This window comes from Lonchura striata, chromosome 5 (assembly GCF_050655825.1).
Source record: "Lonchura striata isolate lonStrDom1 chromosome 5, ASM5065582v1, whole genome shotgun sequence".
Lineage (NCBI taxonomy): Eukaryota > Metazoa > Chordata > Aves > Passeriformes > Estrildidae > Lonchura > Lonchura striata.
The window spans coordinates 26,596,833-26,623,090 of NC_140707.1; the positions used below are offsets into that span (position 1 = coordinate 26,596,833).

The 26,258-nt window shown below is 39.7% G+C and overlaps 1 protein-coding gene and 1 long non-coding RNA gene across 6 annotated transcripts in view; one reads left to right on the forward strand and one right to left on the reverse strand.

The window, feature by feature from the left end:
- The window catches only part of KCNQ1 (potassium voltage-gated channel subfamily Q member 1), a 332,319-nt gene that overhangs the window by 64,765 nt on the left and 241,296 nt on the right, over positions 1-26,258 (reverse strand). The window lies entirely within an intron of this gene.
- LOC146767311 (uncharacterized) overlaps positions 7,815-26,258 on the forward strand; it is a 49,119-nt gene continuing 30,675 nt past the window's right edge. Inside the window, exon 1 of the long non-coding RNA XR_014955974.1 lies at positions 7,815-19,883. This is a non-coding gene — a long non-coding RNA (uncharacterized LOC146767311). The remainder of the gene's footprint in view (positions 19,884-26,258) is intronic.

The window sequence follows — 26,258 nt, forward strand, 5'->3', positions numbered from 1 at the left end:
CAAGTCTGGTCGTCAGATAATCACTGCCATGTTAATGGCAAACTACTTTCCATTTTTGTATTAATTTCCTGCTCAAGGAAGATACAGGATCAAAACCACTGGAGAATGCAATCATTTGCCCTGCTTCTACACAGGGCAGAGAATGCCTGGGTAACAGCAGCCAGATCCTCTCTTAGGGCTTTACTGATTCATCCTAACTGTGGCATGGAAGAGTGAATGGATACTTCCTTTACCACGGCTTTTCCCCTTATGAAAGGCAGTACAAAGCCCTGCAAAAATCATGGTGTTTTTTGTGCTGTGCCCACTAGAATTGGGAACAAGGCCTATTTACTTTTTCCTCTAATGCCAAGATGCTGGCAGTCATTTCTCCTCCAGGTGCAAGTTTTTAGGGAAATACTGGCAATCTCAATACTGGCTGTCTCATACCTGGCTTTGCCTCCCATTTTTCCACATCCTGCCACATTACTGGCACTGCCTATACTTTCAGACCTTGTGTAACATCTTTTTCTCCCAGCCTTTCAAAGAAAACAAAAAAATCCAACCAAAACTAACAAAGCAACACATTGGCCAACCCCTCCTAACATGAACAAGCGACATTATATGAGATGAGTCAGGGGGATAAACCTTTTCCTGCTGTTAGCAGTAGAGAGTCCTTATGCCCTTGCCCTGCATTTGGTCTTGGGCACTGCTGAGATCTGGCTTTTGAACACCAGAGAGGTGCATCTATAAAGCAACAGGCCAGCAGGGCAGGGAGGGGGTCCTGCCCCTCTGCCCTGCTCAGAGCCCACCTGCAGCTGCATCAGCTCTGGGGGCCCAGCACAGGAAGGACAGGGACCTGCTGGGGTGAGTCCACAGCAGGTCCACCAAGACGATCAGAGGGATGGAGCATCTCTCCTGTGACAAAAGGCTGAGACAGCTGGAATTGTTCAGCCTGGAGGAGAAAAGGCTTTGGGGTGACCCACTTGAGGCCTTCCAGTAGCTGAAGGGAGCCTACAGGAAAGTCCTTATAGAGAGGAACTATTTATAGTGACAAGACAAGGGGGAATGGCTTCAAACTGAAAAACAGTAGGTTTAGAACAGATGTTAGGGAGAAATTGTTTAATGTGAGGCACAGGCAAGAAGGCACAGAGAAGCTGTGGATACCCCATCCCTAGAAATGTTCAAGGCCAGGCTGGATGGGGCTCTGAGCAGCCTGGGATAGTGGAAAGTGTGGCTGGACATGCCAGGGGGGTTGGAACTGTATTATCTTTAAAGTCTCTTTCAACCCTGGCCATTCTATAATTTTGTGATTCTATGAAAAGTCCACTGTCAGAAATGGCTGTGAATACGCAGCCTGATTTGATTAAATGAAATCCATTTTCATGAAAGAAATTTGCAATGTGTACTGGCAAAAAAGCACAGCAGACAAGTTTTGTTGAAGCTGAAAGAGGTGGTGGAGTTGGCTTAGGAGGAACATAGATACTTCTGGAGAGTGGAACCTAAAACTAAACCCCCATAAGAAGCGACTGTAATTAGTTTACTGTTAGCTGAGTAAAAACAGAGTTCTGAGAAAGAGTGTGAGAGAGCAGTAGAATTAGTGCATGGGTAAAGGACTGCAACAGGGCTTAAATTTTACAAGAAACAACTGATGGAGTAAAGGCAGTATTCAAAAATATATAAAATCCATGAAGGTCAAATAGCAAAACATAATTAATTTTAAAATAAAATATACTTGAAGGTTGAAATAAAGGTTGACATACTTGAAGGTTGAAAATAAAATGAATTTAGTGGAACTATTAAAGGCAAGATCCAAATCCCATTGAAGCTGGTGGAAAGACAGTCACCAACTCCTACAGCGTTGGAGCAGGACCAAAGAGAACAACAAAGAAATTTCCAATGACTGAAAATGTATCAAAAAAATCTCAGTGGTTTCTTCACATCTGTGTTTGATAACAAAGAACACTGGTGACATTCATGAAGGATGCGTTCCTGGGTACTAATGAGTACCCAAAGTGAAGGAATTTGTGAAGTAACCAAGTACAGGAACTAAATAAAGACAGATAAGTAGTAATGGATTATATGCACAGATGAAGCACAGCATTTTTTAAGTTTATCTGTGCACTGTATAATTTTTCCTGCCATGTTGAGGAAAATCTTAGAAATTTGTACTCTAGAGCATTTCTGAGTACACTGGGCACCAAATAATTGAATGTCAGTTGCTAAAATTAAAACAGAAGGCTAATATTTTAAGTTATTTTCACTTTTTAAAGGAATTTTATATATTTTGGCCAAATATTAGTAAATGAAATTGACAGTTTTTGGCCATTTCTTCTAGAAACACTCCCTTCCCAAAAAACAAGCCATGACATAATTTACAATGAGACACAGAGTATTTGAACTGAAGGTCTGGACTCTGTCTTTTTTTCTGGTTAGTTTTATAAACAACAACATTATTTAAACAACAACAACAAAAAGAGCTATGCCAACAATAAAAAACTAAAATATTTCTGAATATGAAATACCATTGGACATAGAGCACACTCACTCGTATTTAAATATGTGATTATCAGTATGAACTTAGGCATGTCTGAACAAAACACTTGGCATCTTTGTGTATAAACATGCCCACTGGCAATCCATAGTTCCTTGTCTCAACACATCCTTAGGCATTGCAATGAATTGGAGAAGTATAATTTTCTAGGCTATCACCTTAATCATTCTTTCTTGTGTGCTCGGCTATTCCTTTGTTCCCACAGGACACTGTCACAGCTGAATGCAGAAGTCTGGACTGGTGAATTACTGAGGGTTAACTGCAAGTTTCCAAGGGTGTTTTGTACACTACTTTGCTGTTAATTGTTTTTTACCTACCATGCCTGTTCCAGCTGGAGAAGCTGGGAAAGACAGGACAGATACAAGAGAAGCTGCGTATGTACTACACTGGAAGAAATAAAATGGCATTTGCAAAGTCAGATGCTAAGGCTATTTAGGAGAAAACCTTCAGTGTGCTCTTCCTTTGGGTAAAACAGATAAAACCAGACCATGCAGAGATATAAACATGCAGAGCTACTCCACGAGCCAAAACTGGCTGAAATTCTTCCATCAGTCAGTCTCTGTGAAATCTGGTATAATGTCATGACCCAGCTGTGAACTGTTCCCTTAAAAAGCAATTCCTTTGGGTATTGGGTTTCTGATTATCCAAGACAACCAGATGCAGACAGAAGACCTGCAACACATTTCAGGTGCTATTGAAATGCAAATACATATAAGGTATATTCTTTCTACTTCTCCCAGAGACACATATTTCAAGCAGTTTCATTTGCAATGTGAATTTATTATGGGAAAATATTGTGCTCTACAGCTAGAAAGAGGTAACTTACTCTTAAAGATCTCCAGACTTCATCCTGGTTTCTGCCTGTTAAGAACCAGGAAGACTTTAGACCTCTGTGGTTGCATAGAAAGGATTGCAAAAATGCTCTGCAGTATAAGCTCCTACACTTCAGTCTGAGCTGCTTTAAATGTCCAAAAAGATGTAGCCTCTGGCTTTCCATCGTTTCCTCTGAGAGACAAGTTCTATTATGTCAGAGCTTTTCTCCCTGTTCTGTAATACATAGCCCCTACTGATATTTAATTATATAAACCACAACAGATGGCTGGCAGAGCATTGTGGTAAGTTAATAGCAACTCTTCTAGGCATTTAGAAGCTTGAAAAACCTTGGAAGAATCCTCTAGTGTGGACTGTAACTAAAAAAAAGGGGAACCACAGAGATAACATTAGAGATATTTTTGTCATACTTAAATGTAGGACCTGTCAGTGGTACCAAAAACAAAGAAAGATTTTATTAATGAACCGAGAGTCAAGGAAAACCTCTCCCTACACATAAACTTTTGGCCTGCTTTCACAAAAACCTTAAAAAAATAAAACCGACCTCTCTCCCTACAACATTTTTTATATGCTGCTCTTTCAAGGAAAGGCAGAGCAGCAGGTATCTCATGGTGCCACATGTCCCATCTGGAAATTCCTGAGGGAACCTCCCAGTTTGGGATTCCAACAGAGAGCACCAGCCCAGTGGCCATTAGCAGCCAGTGGACTGTGCAGATTTGGCAGGTACGAGGTACAGGTGTGGGGCTGGATGCCTGACTGAAATGGCATCCCATTCATTTTGACCTCGAGACCAAACTCATTTGCTTTACAGAGGTGAAGTTCAATGTCTCTGAAATCCTTCTCTTGAACTCTGACGTTAACCTCTGAAAGGTATTTAAGTGTTCCACTCCCACTGACTACAACAGCATTTAAATACCTCTCGGTACCTGCCTGACACAAATTACAGCTCCTTCCTTGAATAATTTAAAACCCAACACCAAGCACTGTTTACGCCTTTCTGTCTTCTCAGCCATTCCAAAATCCTGCTATTTCGCTTGCTTTAGACCACAGCTACCGAAACCCAAGCGCAGCTTTTGCAAATCCCTTCCCCTTTGCTGCTCACGTTCCCTGGCTGTGGGCGAGGACAGTGATGTACGACGTGCTTTGGCTGAGGATGGCCCAGCTCTGCCAGCACCCGCCACTGGCCCGGCTGTGCCCGCTGCTGCAGGGAATGCTGCGGGTTTCCCCCCGTGGAAAACAAACGGTGCCCCCGAGCTGTGCCCCGGTCCCCAGCAGCGATGCTGGCCAAACTCCTAAGCTCAGTGACAGGAGCTCGAGGCTGAGTTTTTGTCATTGTGTAACGAAGTCTGGAGAGCTGCTGATTTCTGAGCAAGAAGGTATTAAACTGAATTCTTCAGCTTAAGGGCCAGGGAATGACGACTTCTGTGAGATTTTAATGAATAGACATTACGGCTCAGACTATAAATAAGTCACTTAGAGGGCTGGTATGTACACACACTTGTGTAACATTCCTATTGATTTTATTTCCTGCAGTTATGGCCTCTGGGTGAAATGACAGCTCCCAGTAATGGGGTGGGGACAGGCTTGGCCAAGCACCCTATTCAAGGTGGCAGCTTTCCTCCATGCAGGTTTGGCATACAAAAAGGGATGGGTTAAACTTGAGCACATGAAAGGTAGGAAAAAAACCCAACACTTCAATACTTCAGTACGTTCAAAATTTCATGGGATTTATAAAAGGAATTATGAAATGCTTGTCTATATTTAGGTCACTTATACAGAGCTGCATTGACATTGTAAATCTATCACCTCTCTTTCCCCCCACCCCCTGCCCCTAGTCCTCTCCATTCAAGCCAGAGGCCTATAATTTTTTCCTTCATAGACTAAAAAGCACTGTTTTGGTGTCTGGCATAATCTTCTGGCACTTCATCCTACCTTAAAATTTTGGTAGGGGATGCTGGAAGCGTTTCCAGATAAAAAAGCAAGAATGTTCCCTTCTATAAAAATCTATTTTTAAATTCAAAATTTCAGGAAAATAGCAAAACTTGTATCATAGGGGTTTAGATCCCAGGTCCACAGCAAAGGCTGGAGAACCACTGGGTCTGAACCTTCTCCTTGGAGCCTTTTCTCCAAGTTACCAGCTGGGCTAGAAGAATGTTCCAGAGATGAGGCGGTAAAGCTGGTGTACATGTATACTTTGATAAAGATTCCCTCCTTTTTTTGTGTTTGCTGAACCCAAAAAAGTCATGGAGGAATACCAAAATCAAAGATCAAATTGAGTTGGCAAGGGAATCTAGAAATGACCACATCAGGGAAAAAAGATGCAACTTTAACACACTTATTTAAAAGTGTTATAAAATAGTCATAAAGTTTTATGAGTTTTCTTATTCCTGGGGACACCAAGGTACACACAAAATACTTGTTTTGGGAGAGATTTGAAACACTGATGGATCAGTAAATACACAATTCTTAATATAAAGTATGTTATACTGCTTTTCCAAAATATGCCTTAATTTTTATTATGCTCAGCTTTGAGTTATATTTCAAGTAGTTGAATTAAACAGGAGTTTTGCCAGTGATATCTGACTGACTAGGGCTTGACCATAGCTTTGTCACACATTATTAAAGTCCAAGTTTCTACAATATGGTTTCTTGTGCCTTCAGCATCCATGTAACCTAAAGGAGTTTCCTTGTACTGCCACTCTATTTCTCTTTGCCAATGAATTCTAAAAATTTTCTTGTGTTTCTAAAAATTTTTAGGACAATATGTACTGAGTATCTCTGAATCTTCCTACAGCTCTGACAAATCTACAGGGAAGTCTACAACTTGCCAGGATTCTGTGAGATTTACACACCAGCTGGGAAATTTCTTTGTGTCTTGCTATTGCCAAATGTAGGTGCAGTGCTACAAAATATTTAGTCTCTTTCATTTTTATGTTCATCTAATAGATGCCAGTTCCCATTTACTCTTAATCTAAAAATAAAACTCATTAACACATGAAAAAAGTATTCTTCAATATTATCATGATGCCTTTGCCTTAAGAAACTCTGATGAATGTAGTGGTGTAGTTTTAAAGCTACACTAAAAAGAATGAACAGCAGCAAGCATTTAGCTTTACTTTAGTTTTAGCAAGGAACGTGGTGTTTTCTTGGTTGCATGGACAGGCAAAATGAAGAAAAGAGAGGTCATCCTCCTAGAAAGTCAAGACATGCTTGGCATGCTGCACAGCAGGGCTCTTCTATAAGAAGATAAAACAACAATACTAAAAGTACAGACTAATGTCAATTTTTTCCCCATTTTGAACAAGAAAGTGAAAAAAAAAAGAATTTATTTTCAATAACATGCAACAATCACTCAAGTAAATGAAAAATCTTTCAGAACTAAGGATTATTCTGGTCAGAGAAACTGTGAGCTGAGGCAGCCTCTCTGGAGCAAACTCAGCATCGCCACCTGAAGCTAGATTTAACAGAAACACAACCTCTGCATGCGGTAGGTAGGGCCAGCCTTAGTTTCTTGAGTGGTCTCTTTGATGTTACTAATTTTATGTTGTATTTTAGAATTCATAATAAAATGGTGGCCAGTTGGCTCTTTGATGAGGTATTATTCATAAGCAAATGGGGAGGTTACTATGAGGATGGGCTGCGTGTGGTTGAGGTTAAACACACCAAAACAACTGTTCTGGTTTCTGATTTGAGCAACACAGCAATTACTTCTCTCTGACCTACCTGGAAACCAAACAGAAGAGTTCATCCCTTCCTTTATTGACCAAACAAGTTCAGTCACACATTTTACTTATCCTATCATCACCATCTAATTGCTCACAAATCTTCAAAATTAGCCTGATACTCTGACAGACTTAATATGGAAATGTTAACAAAAATACATTATAGAGTTTCTTCATCCAAACTAAACGAAACATAACCTCACTTTAGGGTCTTCATATTCCCTTAATGTTAATGCAAAATTTCTTTTCAAAACAAGATTTTATTCAATTGACTGCTATATTTTTTGAGTGCAGGAACAATCCAGGAGGCAGGTGATCCTGCACTGGGAAGCTGATCTAGGGGCTGGTAAATATATGCTGCAGATAAGCAGCATGCCAAATAAACTACAGGCTCTGCAATTTACTCATTCCAGAAAATATGAAAAATCACACTTTCTGAGGAAAGGCAAGACTCTGAAAACTAGTGGCTAGTATGGAAGGCAAAGAGAGCAGAAATGAAAGAACCACTGCATAACCTTGTATGAGAAGATCACAACAAGCCCCACCCATTTCCTGGGCCCTTCTCATTCATTGGTGACATCTGGGTCAGTCAACCCTTACCATCTCTGATCTTTGCTCTTGCTGTTGTGATAAATCCTGAGCCCATTATTGTGAATGGCTTTGTGAATGACAGACACCTGTGGGCAATGCACTCACAAAAACCTATACTTGGTTTTGAGAAGGCACTGCCCACAGGCACATGCATAGGTTTTGCCCCATTTTGCAGTGCTTGCTGCTAAATGTAGAAGATATTCAGCTTCATTCAGTTTCTAGCATGCACATTGTCTGTCCTGAAGTAAGCAATGCTGATGTCAAGGTATGCAACTCTGATGTCCCAAGCCAGGAGCTTGAAAAGCACCCAGAGATACTGAAGAACCTCTTCTTGAGCTACTCTTCCTTCAGAAAGCAGGCTGACATTTTTTCAAGCATTCCCACTCACTACTCTCTTCAAGTTTTAACTCTTATACAAGGAACATCACTGCAGAAAATGAGCAGCAGATGGACCTGATGTACCACACGAGCTCCATGATGGAACAAACATGACCCCTTTGAACTGCAGGCATCAGCTGCTGGGACCAAAACACAGAGTTCTCTCTACTGCAACCTGCCCAGGCTTGCCCAAAGTGGATATGTGCCAGAGGCTCTATGCTGAGTGCTACGGATGGGTGAATGGTGTGGAGGCCAGTGTTTCATTTTGAACTTAGAAGTGGCACTTCCAATTCAAAGCACAGATCTCATCATAGCCCGTGAGGTGGTGCTCAGATCCCTATCCCTCATACACACTTCTGCTCTCAGAGGCCATTAACAAGCCAAGCTTGTTAGACTTCTTGGGAAATCCAGGCCCTAATGCACAGAATGACATTTATTGCCTATTTCTGACCGTATTTTCTGCCATTGTATGACTTGTTTCCAGCCTAACCTGTATTAAAATCCTGTTCATCCCAGAATTCACACACTGTGGTGAACTCCCTATGATGTGGATATTGTTCAAAGGTCTTTCCATAAAAGATATTCACTGCAGTGTGTCTCACTGGTAAAAACAGTGAACTGTGTTACTCTCTGACGAATTGCTGGTGTGTATATCTCACTTTCCTGTCATTAAGTAAATTCAAGTATTACGGGCACAGCATAAAGTTACTTTGGCTTTCTTAAGGAAAAAGTAGAAGAGCACAGAAACTGTTTCATGGATAGAGTCACTTTGGATTTAGTTCTGCAGGTTCAGATGGTATTAACACAACTAATAAAACAGGAAAACATTTCATATCAGTATTTCAGTACACACTTTTCTTTTTGTAGTGTTATTTTCATCTTGTGTCAGAAAAAAAATGCACTGCAATTCTGAAATGCTGAAAATATTTTTGGAAGATGTGATTAAACAGAAAAGACCCCAAACCAAACAGAAAATAAAATCCACAGAAAGATAAATAAGACAGCATTCTTCATGGTACACTTGGCTGTGCTGGGTTAATGATTGGACTTGATGATCCTAAAGGTCTTTTCCAGCCCTAAATGATCCTGTGGTTCTATGAAGCAAAAACCTTGTTTACCTAGACATGCAGAGCAGAATCTTTACAAACTCAGGGAATGTCTGCATCTTTTAAAGCCTCTCTTATAAACATCCTTTTCTAATACTATCAAAACACAAAACAGACTCCAATTTTTAAATTAACTTGTCAGCGTTTGTGAGATGCTAAGCTAAAGAGAAAAATACAGAAGCTGTATGTGGTCACATACACAGATTTTGTGTATTCATTATGTTTTCTTTTGCTATGTTGACAACCTCAGTCCTTCACTCCTAGTAACCACAAGAGAGATACACCTGTAGCAACTCAGAGCCTGGAAATCAAGCCTTTAAAAATCAACTTCAATTAACATGCCTCCATGTCACCTGATGTACCTTGGAGGCGAAAGAAGTGGAAATGAAAGTGTGTTTGTTTTCCTTTGCCATGCCTTGCAATAAGAAATTTCATTCAATATTTATCTAAGGATTTCAGTAGTAAGTAGAGAGTTTGTGGCAATCCAGTGAATGTTTTTACAGTGCTGTTGTTACTGCAGTTGTAAAGTTTCACTTATGATTGAATGTTCAGGGCTGGTAAAACCCTGTGTCTCTTTACTGCTCACAGATGTGTCAGAAAAAAATGTACTAAATGCCTGTTTTTTATTACTGCTCTGCTGATCCTTTTTCTGTGGACATTCCAAAATGCAAGTTAAATCCAATGGTGAATGTATCTTCCAGATATTCACATTAAGGAGCGTAATTCATGTAACATAAAACATACTACCATAACAAAGCTGTAAGATTTAAAAACCGATTTTTTTTGGAAGCAAGATCTAATTTCATCCCTCACAAATGTTCTCAATTCAATTACTGAAATAAATATATATGTATATGTATATATATATGGTTTTTAAAATATATATTTACTTTATTAAAAGATATGCAGGTAAATGTAGCTATCTGCTAAAGTTACCCAGAAGTTCTGCCAGTTGGATGCGGATGTGGATACCTGAAGTAGTGTGCTACAAATTTTACATATACATTGAAGTCTATTTTGTTCTTTTACTGAATCTGCATCATCTACATAGTTACTCCTGGTGTTTCTTGGTATCACAGCTCAATCTCAGAATGCCTCATACACCCAGCGTAAACAATCCTTTGGTTGGACAAAGCTGCCAGGAATTCTCTGGAAGTCAAAAGGTCAAACACACACTGACTGTTCAAGGTCCTATTTTCATAAATGCTGGTGACCAGTGAATAGTGTGAGTTTCTTTTTCAGGCTGATAACACACCTTTTTGGATAATAAGTTTTAGAAAGATATTAGAGCCTGCCATCCCATCCTGAAGGGTTCCAGAGTCTTTTCCACCAGTGACACACATTGGGTCACATAGGCTGGGTTTTTCAACCCTGTTACAATTTCTGTGGCCAACTGCACAGAACAGAAACAACTGGATACAATTTTTTCCCCTGCAAATGGATGAGGCAGGAAAGAAAGGCACTTTTCTGATAATCAGAGAGAAGAAATTATTAGCGCCTTGCAAGAACAATTAATTTAATGTACCATACTCATATACTACACATATAATGGTAGAAAAACAGATTTAACTGTCAATGCAGTCCTTGGGTTCTTAATTCTTTTATATAATTAAGATGATGTAACTGCAATGTGCTTCACCTAATTAAGCACGTGTAAGACTGATACTAAAAAAATGCCAGTACCTCCATTCAGAGTGGAAAACATGTTAGATGTACCACAGAGTAATGCTACAACCAACATCTTGATTTTATAACTTTACTCTGCTTTTGTGAATGCACAACCAGTTATTTACATTACCAAAATGGATTTTCCTGTGATGTATGACTAATAAACACTGACGCTCAAGCACCTGCAAAAGAAATGTCACTGCTTTGTAGTCTCTGCCATGAACATTTCACCTTCTATCATCTGAAATGATCTCAAATTCTTCTCATCAAAGTATATGTTACTGAGGCAAGGAGCCTACTTTAGTACTTTAAACACATGTTGTAACATCCACTCTATTTAATCTTCCTGCCTTTTCCCTCTGAAAAGGATGTTGTCATGTAGGAATATACTGTTCTTTTATGCAACTCCTGCCACAAAGCTAACCATGTCTTCCACACAAGCTTTTGCCTTTGTTGTGGTTCACCGTCTTTTAAAATAATCTTTTCAGCTGCACTGGAATTAGTCGTCATCCATCATGCTGCAAACCCAAATAACAGATTTAATGAAAACAAAAGCTAATTTTATATATTTTGCCCAGTGGAAACAAATCTGTTTTATGCCAGTGTTGTTGCTAACCAGATGACAATGCAGATTCTCAACATTGACTGAGATGCCAGAGGGGGAGAGAAGTAACAACTCCCTCCAACTCTCACAAAGACATTCTGTGTTTGGATTATGGAAAGAAAGTACTGCTGACTGTACTGAGATAAACATCGTTTTTATAGTGATAGCATAAGACAGAGCTGTCTTATCATGTTCAGCCTCTGTGATGGAGAACCTGCTTCTTTCGGAATGCACTTACTGTCCTACAACAAAATCAGTTGTGAAAGCCATCAACTGTTATGAGATGAGATCCACAATATACAAAAAAAGTGCTGCAGCAGTTCAGTATTAACTGGTTTTGACACAAATTACAAGTGGCATGCACCATCTGGCTTCCAAAAAGAAAAAAAAAAAAAAAGAAAAAAGAAAAAAAGAGCAGACAAGGCAAGGAATAAGCAGGGAGACCACTGCCTTTCGTGACTGAGTGGGATCAGAGAAAAGCAAGCTTGAGCAGCAGATATTTGCTGCAGGTAATGGTATCAGGGTATAAAAAATGGCAGCTGTCAGAGAGATCCTGAACTTATTTCAAAAGGCTCAGAAACAGAAGGACTTTTGCTAATTAAATATTCTATAAAGCAAAGAAAACATACAGGACAAACAATAAATCACACAGCTCCTTAGAAGTGATTGCACTTTGAAAAAAAAAAAAACAAATGGTGATTTTTATGTAAGGAAAACATTTCAAAGTGAATATTCTGTGCAAAGCCATATGCAGAAAGTGTTTCTGTGTCGTGTAAACTTCATAGAGTTCTTCTGTTCTCTGCTCAGTGCCTCTGGGACCCTGTCTGGCACTGTTTGACCTCCAAGGAGCTTTAATGAAAAGCACATCAAGCCCAAGTGAGGGACTTTTTGATGTCAGCATTGCACATCACTAAAGAAACCAAAACTTTTCAAGTGGTGTTCCACCTCCTCTAGTAAAAGCAGCTTTTCCTCAAGACAGCAGTGTAAGGGTTTGAAAACAGCATCTAATTCTTGCAGCCTTCACACTTGCACAGAAATGGTCATGAGTCCACTCATGGCAATTCCCATGGGAGAAGAGATGGTCACTGCACTTCTCTTGCAGGCAAAACACACACCAGCCCTGAACACAAAGTGCCACAGTGTCATACCTGAATACAAACTCCTTTTTGAACGAGTCAAATAGACACTATCAGGATACTATTTCTGGGATTGGCAAGACATTACACAGTGTGCACCTGGAGCAACAGATCTGCCCTTGGCAAAAGCAGTTCTGATGGTCAGCTCCCCTCATCATCTTAGACCATGCTCTTTAGCTGAAATATATTCACTGTAAAGCAGCAGACCAATCAGCCCTACAGCACACAAACCCCTTAGCACAGAAACTCATAGGGCCAGCATGATGGGCTGGGAGAATGAAGATGTGCCTTCCTAACTGCAAATAGATAAGGCAGCAGCTCACCTGCACATACCAGCACAGACTTAGCTGACCTCTGGGCACATTCTAAATGGCACTTAAGCAGCAGTCAGAGTTACCTGGTCAACAGAATTTTAGACTGATCCCTCAAATGCAATTTAAGTGTTTTAACGAAAATGTACTTTTACAAATATGAAATATGCATTGCGAAATGAGATTTTGCTTTTTCGTTTTTTTCTGATGGGAAAAGTGCCATACTAAAACTTCTGCACACAAAATTCTCAAATAGCTTTAGAAAATAATGTAAAAATAACTTAAAATCTGAAAAATATATTGAGACATTTAAAATCAGTGACCACTTCCCCTCAGAGCTGAATACAAGCACTGAAATTTACTGGCTTTATAGGTGCTACTGTCCCAAAGTGTAACATTGCCTAACTTGCTACTTGTGATCCTATTTCTGATCTTAGAAGCAAGGTCATGATCCTACAACCTTAAAGTTAATTGCCAGTTTTTCTACACACTTTGATGTGAGCTGAAGTAGGGCTCAAAGCAATCATGGATATACTTAAGCTCTTTAAATCAAAGTGACTACGGAAAGGGGAAGACGGCAGAAGTGGTGCCCTTGGAAACACCCTGTAAAAATGGAAATTCTCCCTTCCTGAAGCAACTCCCATTCTCTGCATATCTGCAGACTTTGTCAGCAGTTAGTAAATTAGCTGTACTTTTTCTCCCATCTTTCTCTTTTGACTCTAAGACAGCTATAAAAGATCAGAGGCTGAGCTATGAAAATGTTCACGTAATACTATTCAGTGAAAAATATTGAGCATCATAGCTCCTACTCAGTATGTATTTAATAAAACTATTTTTGATGGACAAGGAATTACTACATTTAGGAAAAAAAAATACCCCAACTTATTATCTGGAGAACAGATGGGAGAAATGCCAGATTACGTACAAGCACACAGATGCATGCTTTCATTGGAAAACTAAAGAAAGAGATGTCATGGTTGGCTTAGGAAGAAGTGACATATTGATATAATCACATTAAATGCAGAATTTACCATTTCATAGCTGTAATTATTATTGTTTTCAATTTTCAGTATTTCAAGCTTTTGTGGGCTTCATTTTTAGGAAGAAGCTGCTGAAGGAACCTCCTATTTTCAGTAAAATAGGGATTTCATTTAAAATTAAAGATTTTCGGTACTCATACATAAAGTTCATAATAATTTAGCTCATGAGGTTTTTCCCTCCACTGTAAACCTACACTGATTGCACACTCTACAACATTTCCATTAATTTGATGCACCTGGACTGAGACAACCTCAAGCTCAAATACAGGCTGGGTGGAGAATGGATCAAGACATGCTCTGGAGAAAAAGATTTGGGCTGTTTGTGGATAAAAAGCTCTATATAAGTGCATGCTTCCAGAATGCCAGCTTTAACCTGGGCTGTATCCAAGGAATTGTGGCCAGCAGCTAAAGGGAGGCGATTCTGCCCCTCTACTTCATTCTTCTGGGACCCCATCTGGAGCTCTGGGGCCTCCAACACAAAAATGACATGGACCTGTTGGAGCAGGTCCAGAGGGAAGCCACTGAGTTGATTAGAGGTCTGAAGCACCTCCCCTGTGAAGGCAGGCTGAGAGAGTTGGGTTGTTCAGTCTGGAGAAGAAAAGGCTCCTGGAAAACCTTGCATCACCATCCTGATGCCTAAAACTCACCTTACTCTAAATCTTACACACCCCAAAATGGTGACTTTCTTACTTTTGTAACATATTTCTTTCTAAGTAGAACTTCACAATTATTTTCACTATGAGGGATCTGGTCCTCAGACTAAAATGTGATAAGACTTTTCCATTACATAAAGTAAGATAAAAATTACACATGGATGTACCTTGCAGACACCTCAAAAAGCACTTCCAGCTTTAATCATACCCAATTCTCATCAATCTGTACTGTTATGTGAGATTTATCAGTGACTTCCTAAATCCTATACAATAGTGATGATTGGTGAGTAAAGGACTGGAAGGAAATCTCATGAGTCCTGAATAAATGAATGGGACACAGGAGACTGCTGCTTTTCACCAGTCAACACTATAAGGCGTAACTTATTGGCACAAAAAATAAAGTTGTTTAGCCCTGATTTCATTACAGCAACCTGGTCTTTGGGAATCTGAAGTTTTTGTCCTGGCAAATTGTCTGGTCCTTATCACCAGAGATAAGAAAGTTAAAAATTTCTAGACATACATGGATTTTTGGGCATGTGGTTAGGGTCCTCTGCTTTCACATACTAAGCAGGATTTATACATACAGGGACAAAAGGCCATGGCAGTTGTGATTCCATTCTCCTTGTAAAAGCTGGAAGCTTTTCAAAAACAGTAAAGTCAGAGCTGCTTTTAAAGTTTGGGAAAAAAAAAAAGAGAAACCTAACTACAAATGAAGACCTTTGTTCAACAAGCTACTCAAGCAGAACATAAATCTAAAGCAACAGTACTTCCAACTGAAGTGGACAGTAATCATTTATACTTACACATGGCACATACTTAAGTACCTTGATGAATTAAAGCCAAGTGTGCAACATTAAATTTGGGAACAGTCTCTTTCAAACAACATTTTAAAAAAATTAACAAGTAACCTTGAAATGTACTACACCTTAAACTTAAATGTACTAGACCTGTTGGAGAAAGCGATCTGCTGCAGGGAAGGTTAGTGGAGTCCAGTGGGTTAAAGCAGCCTAAATAAAGAGATGTGTAATTGTTCACTTGTGCTTCAGCCAAACTTGCATGCAAAAGCCAAGCAATTCTGTATTATGCTGCTGCTCACACTCTACCTTTGTTCAATTTCACCATTCATGTGGTTTTTATTTTTTTCATATTTCAGGGAAGCATGTAAAGAAGAGCATGTCTTCATTAGATTAAGGGTTAAAACAGCTATTGCTGCTCGGTTTTTGGTGCTTTCCAGACTCAGAAATTTACTGCCTTTTCCTTGAGCCTGCTTGTAGTTACACTGAGATTAATGAGATTTACACATGAGAAATTGGAGACAAAACAATTTTGAAAACAGCTGACTGATTCTTAGGCACCACTGCATTATACCATCCTTAATTCCAGACAGTTGGAATCAATGTCCCTGCTGGTGTCCTCCAAGGTTCAATACTGGGTCCAGTCTTGTCTGAGTTTTTCATCCATGACCTGGATGAAGGGACAGGTGACTGAGCACTGGAACAGGCTGCCCAGAGAGGGTGTGGATTCTCCCTCACTGGTGATATTCAGGAGTTGTCTGGACACAATCCTGTGCCACGTGCTCTGGCCCTGCTTGAGCAGGGAGGTTACACCAGGTCACTCGCTGTGGTCCCTTCCAACTTTACCCATTCTGGGATTCTATGAATACTGAGGAAAGAGCCTGGCGCCTTTACTCAGCTGAATTGCTGTAAAAGTACCCACAACAGCAGCTCATGGCAAGTTTGCTTTTATCTCTTTTATGTCCTGGCTTCCCCTTTGCTTTTTAATTTGTGCTGTATCTCATCCTCCTCTGCAGATACTGTCTGGCTGATTACAAGCAGGCACAGGGACTGTGGCAGACACTTTGTTTTGCTGAGGACAGGGATATGCTATCTGACAAATCCAAGAGGCCCAGGACAGATTCAAGGGACTCACAGCTATATTTATTTACTTATTTATTTTTCCTAGCCAAACCAAATTCACACTTAGCTAGACATGTATATGGACACACAAGCACTCTTAGTAGAGAGCTGTTTTTTCATTTCACTCAAGCTTCCTAATTCTTAAGCTCTCCTGGAATTACATCCCTATTTACCCAATGCAGCAAACTGCTTGTTCACTGATAAAGAATATCACCTCACCAAGAGTGCATTAATGGAGCAGAAATTATTAAAAGACAGACAGCAAAACTCACTTTCTACACTCATAAAATGAAAGTCTTAAGAGGGCATTGCATTTCCTCATTCAGTCAGCATTTGACATGCTTAATTGTAAAAGCTTTTATAATAATCATCAAAATGTATATTTAAAACTGCACAATGAATCAGATGTTCTCTCAGATAATAAGAGAAGTTGTAACAAATATATTAGGAGTTGTATGCCTATCCTATGCTTCCTGTGAAATGGTAACTCTTCAGTAGTTCTGCAAAAGTACAAGCCTTGGGCCTGATTTCCTTAATGTTGAATATCAAAGTTTTTTTGAAACCTCAGACAAATTAATTGTCTTTTCTAAGAGCAATGTCAACAAAAAAGAATTTCTAGCCAAAAAAATGAAAGAAAAGACATTTTAGGAAAAGCTCTAGCCCTCCATCTTCTGAAGCAGAAAACTTAATTCTGATAAGACAAGATTTTGGGCAAAGAATGTGATTTTTTGCTAATTATGTGAAATCCACAGTATAACTGTCTAAAAAATGATAGGTTTTACCTTCCCAATAAAGAGATGCCAGCAGCAAGTATCCCTTATCAATCATTTAGCCCATGCTCCCAAGCAGCAAAACCCCAAGACTTTCACTTTATGTAATATTCAGGCTTGGTGGGGGTGATGCCAAGACTGAGATCAACACAGGTGAGTGCAGGAGTCTTTCCTAGCACTGCCAATTAATCCTGTCTGAGCCCAGAAAACTCAGAAAAAAGCCCTCCAATTCAAATGTAAACAACAGAAAAACAAGAGAAATAAGATGAGTGGGAAGGACCCGGAAAAAATATTATGGCTGAGGTGAGCTTGAGAACTGCATCACAGTAAGAAGTATTCTATTTACTGAAGCCTTTATGCTGCATTTAATGCACTTTGTGACCAGGAATAATTCCACAGTATGAAAGAACTCAGTGTTTTTTGAAATCCTACTGTGTCATGCAAGTTATTAAAAATTAACCCTTAGAAAGGCAGAATGATAATCAATCAATTATTTTTTTTTATCCATCATATTATTAGTCACTCATACCCTATAAGAATTCCTTTAGGAAAAAACAGAGAACCCCAAATCTAGGCATGTCTACATATTAACTGCAGTAGGCTTTGCAAAATTAAGAAGGAAATGTTTCTTCAACATGTGGTATTAAATTATTTCCTTGAGAAGTCTATTGAGATCCTGGACAACAGCACAGTAGGAAGTGACATAATGGAAGAAAAGGTCAGGCCTGCAGTGCCTGCACGTGAAATGCTGTGGGATTTGTCCCCAAAGGAAGAATTTGGAGCTAAACATGGCATAGTCTGGCTATAGCCTGGCTATTCCCACACATCTCTGCCAGCAGCAGGAATGCCTCAGTATTTTCCATCCCACTTGTGATCTTGTGCATTTATCCCTCCTGTTGGTCATCGTTTATCCTTCACCTACTCTGCACTGACTGCCTACAAGATGCAATAAAATATCAATGTAATAATAAATGTGTTTTCGCTTCTTTTTATCCATACATTCACAAACTAGAAGAAAAGATTAAGAGCCTGAATTGTGTGACTGATTGATCTTGACTGGACCTGAGCATAATCCACAGGCTGCCTTCTAGAAATGGCTGTTGTATGGTGTGTAACTCAATATTGGCAAAACATTTCATGATGTTCCTGCCTCAGAACAAAAAAACCTGTAGCTTGTTCTAGACAAATCAAAGACTGAGGGGCCTCCCAAAACTAAAAAAAAACCAAAAAACCCCCCAAAAAAACCCCAAAACCAAAACCCTCAAAAACATTCAGATAAAGGCTGAAGATACAAATCTCATGAGTTCTACATTTGTGTAGTTTTTATCAGGATTTTTGCCCCACAAGAGAACAGCAAAAAGAAACAGATGAAGGACAAATTATATATAAGCCAAAGTAGGGCAGAGCTTCTTTAATTCCTGGGGGATAGACAGAGGGAAAGGCAGAAAGAGGGTATCAAGGATGATACGACAGGAAAGCAACATTTTAATGCAAATTCTGCTAAATGCAGATTAAAGGTTTTTTTCCCCCTTCAATTTGGAAAAGTCATGTCTTTCAAACATAGCAGAAGCTCTGTTCTGATGAAAAATAATAATTGCACTAGAGTTATTGTATATGTGAATTCAGAGCTGCTTCTCTAATACCATTATATGTGCTTTATTGAGACAAGTTGTATCACTGCAGAGCCAGAATTTCTTTCCCTCCCAGGGAACTCCTCCTAGCAAGGCATTTGCAACATAGGATCAAAATAATTAATTTCATTCATTTCCCAAGGCTGTTCTGACTAGAACAGTTTTGATACTCATATAGACACTAAATTTGCAACCTGAGATGTAGGTAGATACATTACTGCTGAATAAACATCACTCAAGTGCAAAGAAAAACAGGATGAATTCTAGAACTGGGCCAGAATTCCCTGCTATAAATACATATATTAAGTGTGTGTATATGTAAGAAACTGCTGACACAGCACTGTGGAAAGCACTGCTAGAGGGCTTTCTGCTGCTGCCAACAATGTCATCATAAATCAGAAGGATTCTCAGGAGCAGCTCTGTGGTTAACCTGCATGAGGATACTGAACAACAGCCCATTGTTGTCAGAAAAGGACTTTTTGACACCGCTTGGCATCACCTCACACACTTAGTGAACCAGACTTTATACCTGTTTCTTACTTAGCTTAAGCAGAGAACAAAAAAAGTAATTAGTATTCCATAAAAATCACAACAAAGCAGGCATCAGTCAATACCAGGAAAATCCAGCGCTCTCTCCCCAATGTTGAGCACTTGTCCAGCCCATTTGTTTAAAGACAAATATTTGAACAGCTTTGTATCAGATGTACCTTTAGAAAACCAGAAACTGAGAGGGAAAGAGCACAAGAAATGCTCATTTCTGGAAAAGTTTCATTGCAAGAACAACCATCTATGGAGATCCCTGCAAAAATCCAGCTCACAATGGAGCTGCTTTTAACATGAGAAAAAGCAGAAAATTGCCAGGACCCCACAGGGACACCTGGCAATTGCTGCTCCCCATTGCACATCTCAGCAGGATTGGGTTCACCCCACTTCTCTGCAGAAGCTGCCTTGAGGATAAAAACTCTCAGCTGCCTGGAAAGGGGTGCCAGTAATATGGTAAGATTACATGAAATTAATTCAGGCCTCAGCCTCATGGTTTCACCAAAACCAAGGTCCCACCAATACTCCAGAAATACTGGGGCTTTCCTAAGTTTTCTAAGTAAACCATCATTGCTTTGGTGATGTTTCTGCTCAAGTACATTTTTCTAATGGTTTTTTCTAATGTTTCTTAACATGAGGTTTTCTAATGTTTTAAAGCTACATACTGAAAGTGGCAAAGTTTAGACTGCTGTGCTGGGGGAGTTAATTTGCTGATATTCAAGGATGGACTTAGACGCATTGAGACAATTTACAAACTTCCCTAAACCATGTGGAAAGATGGTGAAAATCAGATAACTAACATTTTCTTTTCTTCTTGATGGAATTTATTCTGTAAATTACTGCAAGAGAAAAGAATCAGAGAGCATGCTACTGGAAAGGCAACAGGGCACCAATAGATAAATGAGCAAAGCAAACAAGTGATGCATTTCCTCACTAATTTCATGGAATCAGGAAAATGAGATTATAAAAACACAAACTTTCACTACTGCATCTCTCATAATGCTGTTAAGTTTGCTGTTTCTTGAACTCAATATTTCTAAGAGTCTGTTTCTTTTTGTCCTGTCTTTTTTTTCTGCCTGAGAGCTCTAGAGTAATGTATGAATATGATTTACTAATAGTATAGTAACACCTTCAGCATCAGGAAACAAGGTGAATCCTGTTTGCAGGAATGACTATTTAAAATCCCTAATCCTCAAACTCAAGGTGCATTTGTACATTTGCTCCCAGAACAACAATGCACCAAGATATTTTGCATGAGATACCATTTGCCCAGGGTATGCATGTGAGCAGCCAAAGCACACAGGACTCACTGGGAAGGAAATGAAGACATGAGTAGCTCTCACCTCCTCTGATTTCCTGAGAGCCAGAGAACTTCATAAGGATTATCAGATTTGTAGGAATTTTTTTGCTGTTTAGTGTTTTCTGAAGCTTTGTTTTGTTTTCTCAAGGGTGGTTATTTTGGCCCTCTGAGAGTTTTATGAATTTCGCCTGCTTAACACTGTCTTGAGACAACTCACTGCTGGGATCTTAAAGACCCCAAACTGATTTCATTGTTGAAAGAGTCGTTCACCCTGCAGCCTTCACGTACCTTGCCTGGTTACCTTCTGACCGAGCACAGATCTCTCTTTATACAGGAAACTTGAGACTCCATGGCCCTGTTCCAGGGGCTAAACAAAATGAGGTTGTAAACTTTAACCAATCTGCCTCCCTACAACTAGCTAGAGAGACTAATTTTCTGAAATCAGATCTTCTTGCCTGGAAACAAAACATACTTTTGGAGCAGCTTTGGGTCTACTGACTACCATGAACCAAAACCAAGCTGTCCTCCTCTTCTTGCCTCTAGAAACCAAGGATAACTTCAGAAAGCCTTTGACAGAAACAGTCAAACCTGAATGCTTAGCGAAAGCATCAGCAGCACCAGCAATCACAAGAAATATACAACTCTAAGGTAAAAAGCAAGAAGAGAAAAAAAATGGGTACAACATACCATGGTAACATTCCTATGGTAGGGAAAAGCCCTTTCCTCAGAGTTGAGAAATAAAGAATCACTGAGAAAATAGGAACACTTTTGATCACAATTTTTCAATATTGCTATTAAGGTTGGTTACTGATGCATAGGAAATAGAGATGGCCAAAAAAAATCCATGCACAGAAAGTTCTAATCTGTAATATTCCAATACTACTGTGGGAGATCTCTAGCAAAAAAATTGCCAATAACAACTCACTCATTCTCTTTTTTAACTTTGTATTCAGAAGTTGCTCTTCCTCAGCTTCATCCCTAATAGCATAGGTAGGGAGCATTTACCAATTTCATACAATGAATAGAAAACAGGAACAGAAAGGTCTCTCTTGGTTACTCTGCAGTTGAAGTTGGGTCTTCTGTTTGTACTTGAAATGAAGCCCCATCCATGCTTATCCATTTCATGCTATTATCATGAGGTTAATTACACCATTATCCTAAATTACAGATTGTTTGAGAACCTTGTTGAACTCTACTCTTCCTGTTTTCATAGAGATTAGCAAGGGTAGGTTTAGCTTTTCAGGTGCTCAGTGTCCTCTCTGTGAAAGGCAGCTGCCTCTTCAGCCCTGTACAGGCAATACAGCATCAAATTCCTTTTCAGAACAAAGGTAGGGGCTGACTTCTCAGTGATACTGAGCCCCCACAGTGTCTCCACCACCTCTGAAAACCAGGCAATATATTGGGACATGAAGTGGGGAGTAACAGAACTAGATCCTTTTATCTTACTTTTACATCCTTGAACAGCACAAAAAATGGAAACCAGCACAGAATAAACTGCGAGCATTAGACAATTCTCTTGGATTAAGTCAGCTCATTAGAGCACATGCATGGCTTTTCAGGTGTTTCACAGAAGGTTTAAGTTTATTTCTCACTGTCCTGAGCAACCCGCTCACTTTAGAATACTACCAGAGAACCAAAATCATGGTAGAAAGAAGTCACTAACAAAACACCTGGGCAGTCTTGCCAAAAAAGCCTCAAAACATTTCCCACAATCATAAAGTTTCTTTTCCCTTTTTATTTTCGCTGGTAACTTTCTTTGTTCTTAAACATCTATAGCTGTTGGAAGGAATATTATCAATCTACAAACAAAGAATGTGTTTGTTGTTGTGTTTTTCTTTTGGAAAAAAAATTTCTTATATGTTCAGTGGAGCTTTTTGATTCTGTGCCCAGATACCAACATTACAAAACATAAGACAAAATTATAGGTACACAGCTTGCCAAGAAAATCAACTCAGCGTGGCTTGCCCAGGCTCTTTGAAAGAAGGCATGCACACTGTGTCACTATTATGATTTAAAATAGCTGGGCCTCCAGAGCCAGAACACTACTGTAGCACAGCTCAAGGTGCCTGCAGATGCCTGTAGCAGCAAGCCAAGTGATTAGCTTCAGCAGTGCCATGAAAGCACCACTGTGATTCATTCCTGTTCAATGTGTATCTCGCAGCTTCATTTGAGTACAAAACAAACCTCTGAAGAAATGAAAGCAAGCTTGGGAGGGGGGAAGAAATAAACCGAGTCTTTTACACTAAACCTAATTATTATTTACTAGGGAGTGCAAATTCCTTGGGTTCAATGGAGAGGGGGGTTTTCTACAGCAAAGAAGAAGAAAATGGCATTTCTCATTGTAGAAGGACTTCTGCTTCTTTTAGGTATAAAATGGGTAACAAAAGCTTACAATTCCCTGAGCTCAAGGTTTGCTGGAGGCAAGCAAGAGTCTATATGTACAAGCACATGCATCACCCTGCCAAAGAGAGCCCTCTCAAACGCCTTCCATGTCACCTTCTCCCTTCTGCACCACTAAGAATCGGGACAACGCCCAGGGAGATTTTGGATATGCTCTGACACTTCCCCAGACAAGGATTTTTTTTTCTTTGTTGGCATCAATTGTGTTTTTTACAATGCCCTCCAGCTGCTCTGGTATCCAGGTTCAGGAATCAAGGTTCAAGCTGCTGCAAGTTCATGGATGTCACAGGGTCCAATACACCCTGTGTTCACCAGCACAGTGAGGAGACACACTCTGGCCCCAGCTCCCTCAGCCTCATGTGAGGCTGCACAGGGAAGATCCCCAGTCACTAAGTTATTGCCTGATAATTGCCAGCTCAGCTTAGCTAACAAAATTTCATCCTTAATTAAATCTCTAATTAAACCAGTCTCTGACCTTATCTTCATACCACCTTCAATTTGTGTTAACTTTCTTAGATAATTTCAAAGAGATATCTAGCTGTCCCTTAAACTAATGTATACCATATTCTTCCAGGAGCATCCTTGATGCTTTGCTGACTAAAATATTGGTCCTGTTCCTATGCTTTTCCATCCATGTCCTAAAAGGAAAGTATTTCTGAATGTGACCAGTATGTACCTACTCTGCAGACATCCCCTAAGTTATTTAAAATACTCTTTTAGTGTGAATTAATAATAGACTTCAATAATTTTTTACTAGAAGGAATCTCAATCCCTGTCTTTTACAAGGTTACCAATAGCTTCCTCCAGAAGAAACAGTGATCAAAACATCACACAAAATGTTTGAAATAGTACTGTATATGTAGAGATCATATTCTTCTGGACTTACATTTAACCCAATTCACCTGTAATAATTTATCTTAGTAACCTATTTCCATTCCTCCCTGCCCTCACTACAATCACACTACAAAAATGAATGAAATCACAGTCTTCTACAATGGTTTCTGAAGTTCTCTACTTTTTTTTTAAGAGTTCTCCTAGATACCTACTAGTAATTTATCTAGCATAGAAAATAGCTGTTTCATTACTGCTGTATTTATCTTGTTTTTATTTTATATTTAAAAGTCTAGGACTCTATAACACACAAATCTTCTGCTCTACTGTTTCTCCCTGCTTCAGCCTCACATGAGACTGAGGGAGCTGGGACCAGAGTGTGTATCCTCACTGTGCTGGTGAAAACAGGGTGTATTGGACCCTGTGACAACTGTGAAATAATATCCAAAATCCTAGTACCACTGGGAATCAGAATAGTCTCATCCACACACATGAAAAGGCTGGAGCTCTTAGAGCTTTCAGCCTACATGAGCATCCCAGGTTTTACTCAGGAGCTGGAGATGAGATGTTTGAAGATGTTTTTTTAAGTTTACAATACAGGTCAAAGCTTGGGGGGAAACACAGGGCAGCTGGAGAGAAAAATGAACTTGAATTATTATCAAGTGAGAGCTGGATTAATTCCATTACATAATGATGATTCTGCACTGCAAAGAGGCCATAGATCCTAAAGACTTCAACTCCCTGAGTGCATCTCTGTGTCTCTGAAGACAGAACAATTCATTTTTTCTGAAGTTTGTCTGCTGCACTTATGAAGTTAACCCTTATTTGCTTCCCAGCTATTAATCAGCACAAGACTCTCTCAGGAAGGGTGTGTGGAGGGTACAGATGAGGAACTTCACTGCATCAAAATCTACATCAGCTGTTTTTAGGACTTTGTTTCACAGTATAATTTACACTCCTCTAAGATGTAGCTCTTCAAATAATATAGATGTAGCAGTCACTGATAAATCTAATGAATTTGCTTGTGTCCTGATTTAATTATACCTTCAGATATGCCATACAGAAATACTGACCTTCTAAAGGCTGTGGCTTTCCTACTCTTATCTCACATCCCTTCCACTGGCAGTGGAAAAAAAGGAGCCATCAAAATTACTGAAGCACTGGACTTGATCAGTTTTTATTAAAGCAGCCACCTCAGAACTGACTAGGGACAAAAATTGGAGAAAAAAGGAAATTATTTGTTTGGTCTTAGACAAGAGACTATGCAGCAGTCTGGGCTGTCTTTGTTTACCACAACTACTCATGACCAAAAAAACCCTCTCTAAACCACCAACCAAAGTAGTTCTCATTTTGTTTCAGGACTAGTGTGATGTTCTTTAACTGATTTTTCACTGAAATTGTACAGCCAGTGCACAGAAAACAAAATGAAGGTGACCTTGTTTGTAGGAATCACTGTCCTTTTCATTCTCAAGTGTAGCACCACTAACTGATAATCCTCCTCCTCTCCTTTCTCTATTCAAAGGAAATTACTTTCCACTGGCTTTTTTTTCTAGCTGAAATTTATGAATTTCATAAATTCCTCTGCGCAGAGATTTCAGAAGGCTTGGATTCAAACAAGCTTTGTCAGCTGCTGTCTTGAAGCAGCTTTAAATGACCCATTCATTGTGAGCAGTGTGTCCAGCCAGCTATAGTCAAAACTCTGCTGCCAGGGCAGCAGGACCAGCGCTGCCCGTGCTAAGTCCAGACACAGCTGCATGTTTGCAGAGCATCACACCCACACCAATAAGCCACGTGTGGATACAGTGCCACCCAAATGCTGCTTGATGGAGCCCTGGGCCCCAGGCCAATGTGCCTGCAGGGCACTGTGTTAGCCAAAAAGAGTATGAACTCTAGGCTAGAGCAGAAACTACAGCTCTTTTGCATAAGGGAAAAGGCACTGTGTTCCTCCCCACCCACTTCTGATACCAAAATTTTGCTGAAAGATTATGGTGAAATCTCTTTGGGGCTGGCTGGTTGACCTCAACATTTGGCCAAAATTCCTTTCTGTAACATGGAGCAAACAGAGGAAGAGGATCTGTGATTATGGCTCAGGCAGCCTCTTCTTGAGAAGAGGCAAAACTTCCCCTTGACTGTTTTCTTTCTAAGGTGTTCTGGTGTAAAATTCCTCTGGTTGAAGCTCTCTAGAAACTTGGGATAGAAGCAGAATAAAGGCTCCCTTCAGTTCCTTGACAGGCACAGCATACTCACAGACACTGGTTGCACAACTGGAAAGCTACCAGACAACTTCAGCTATAATGAAG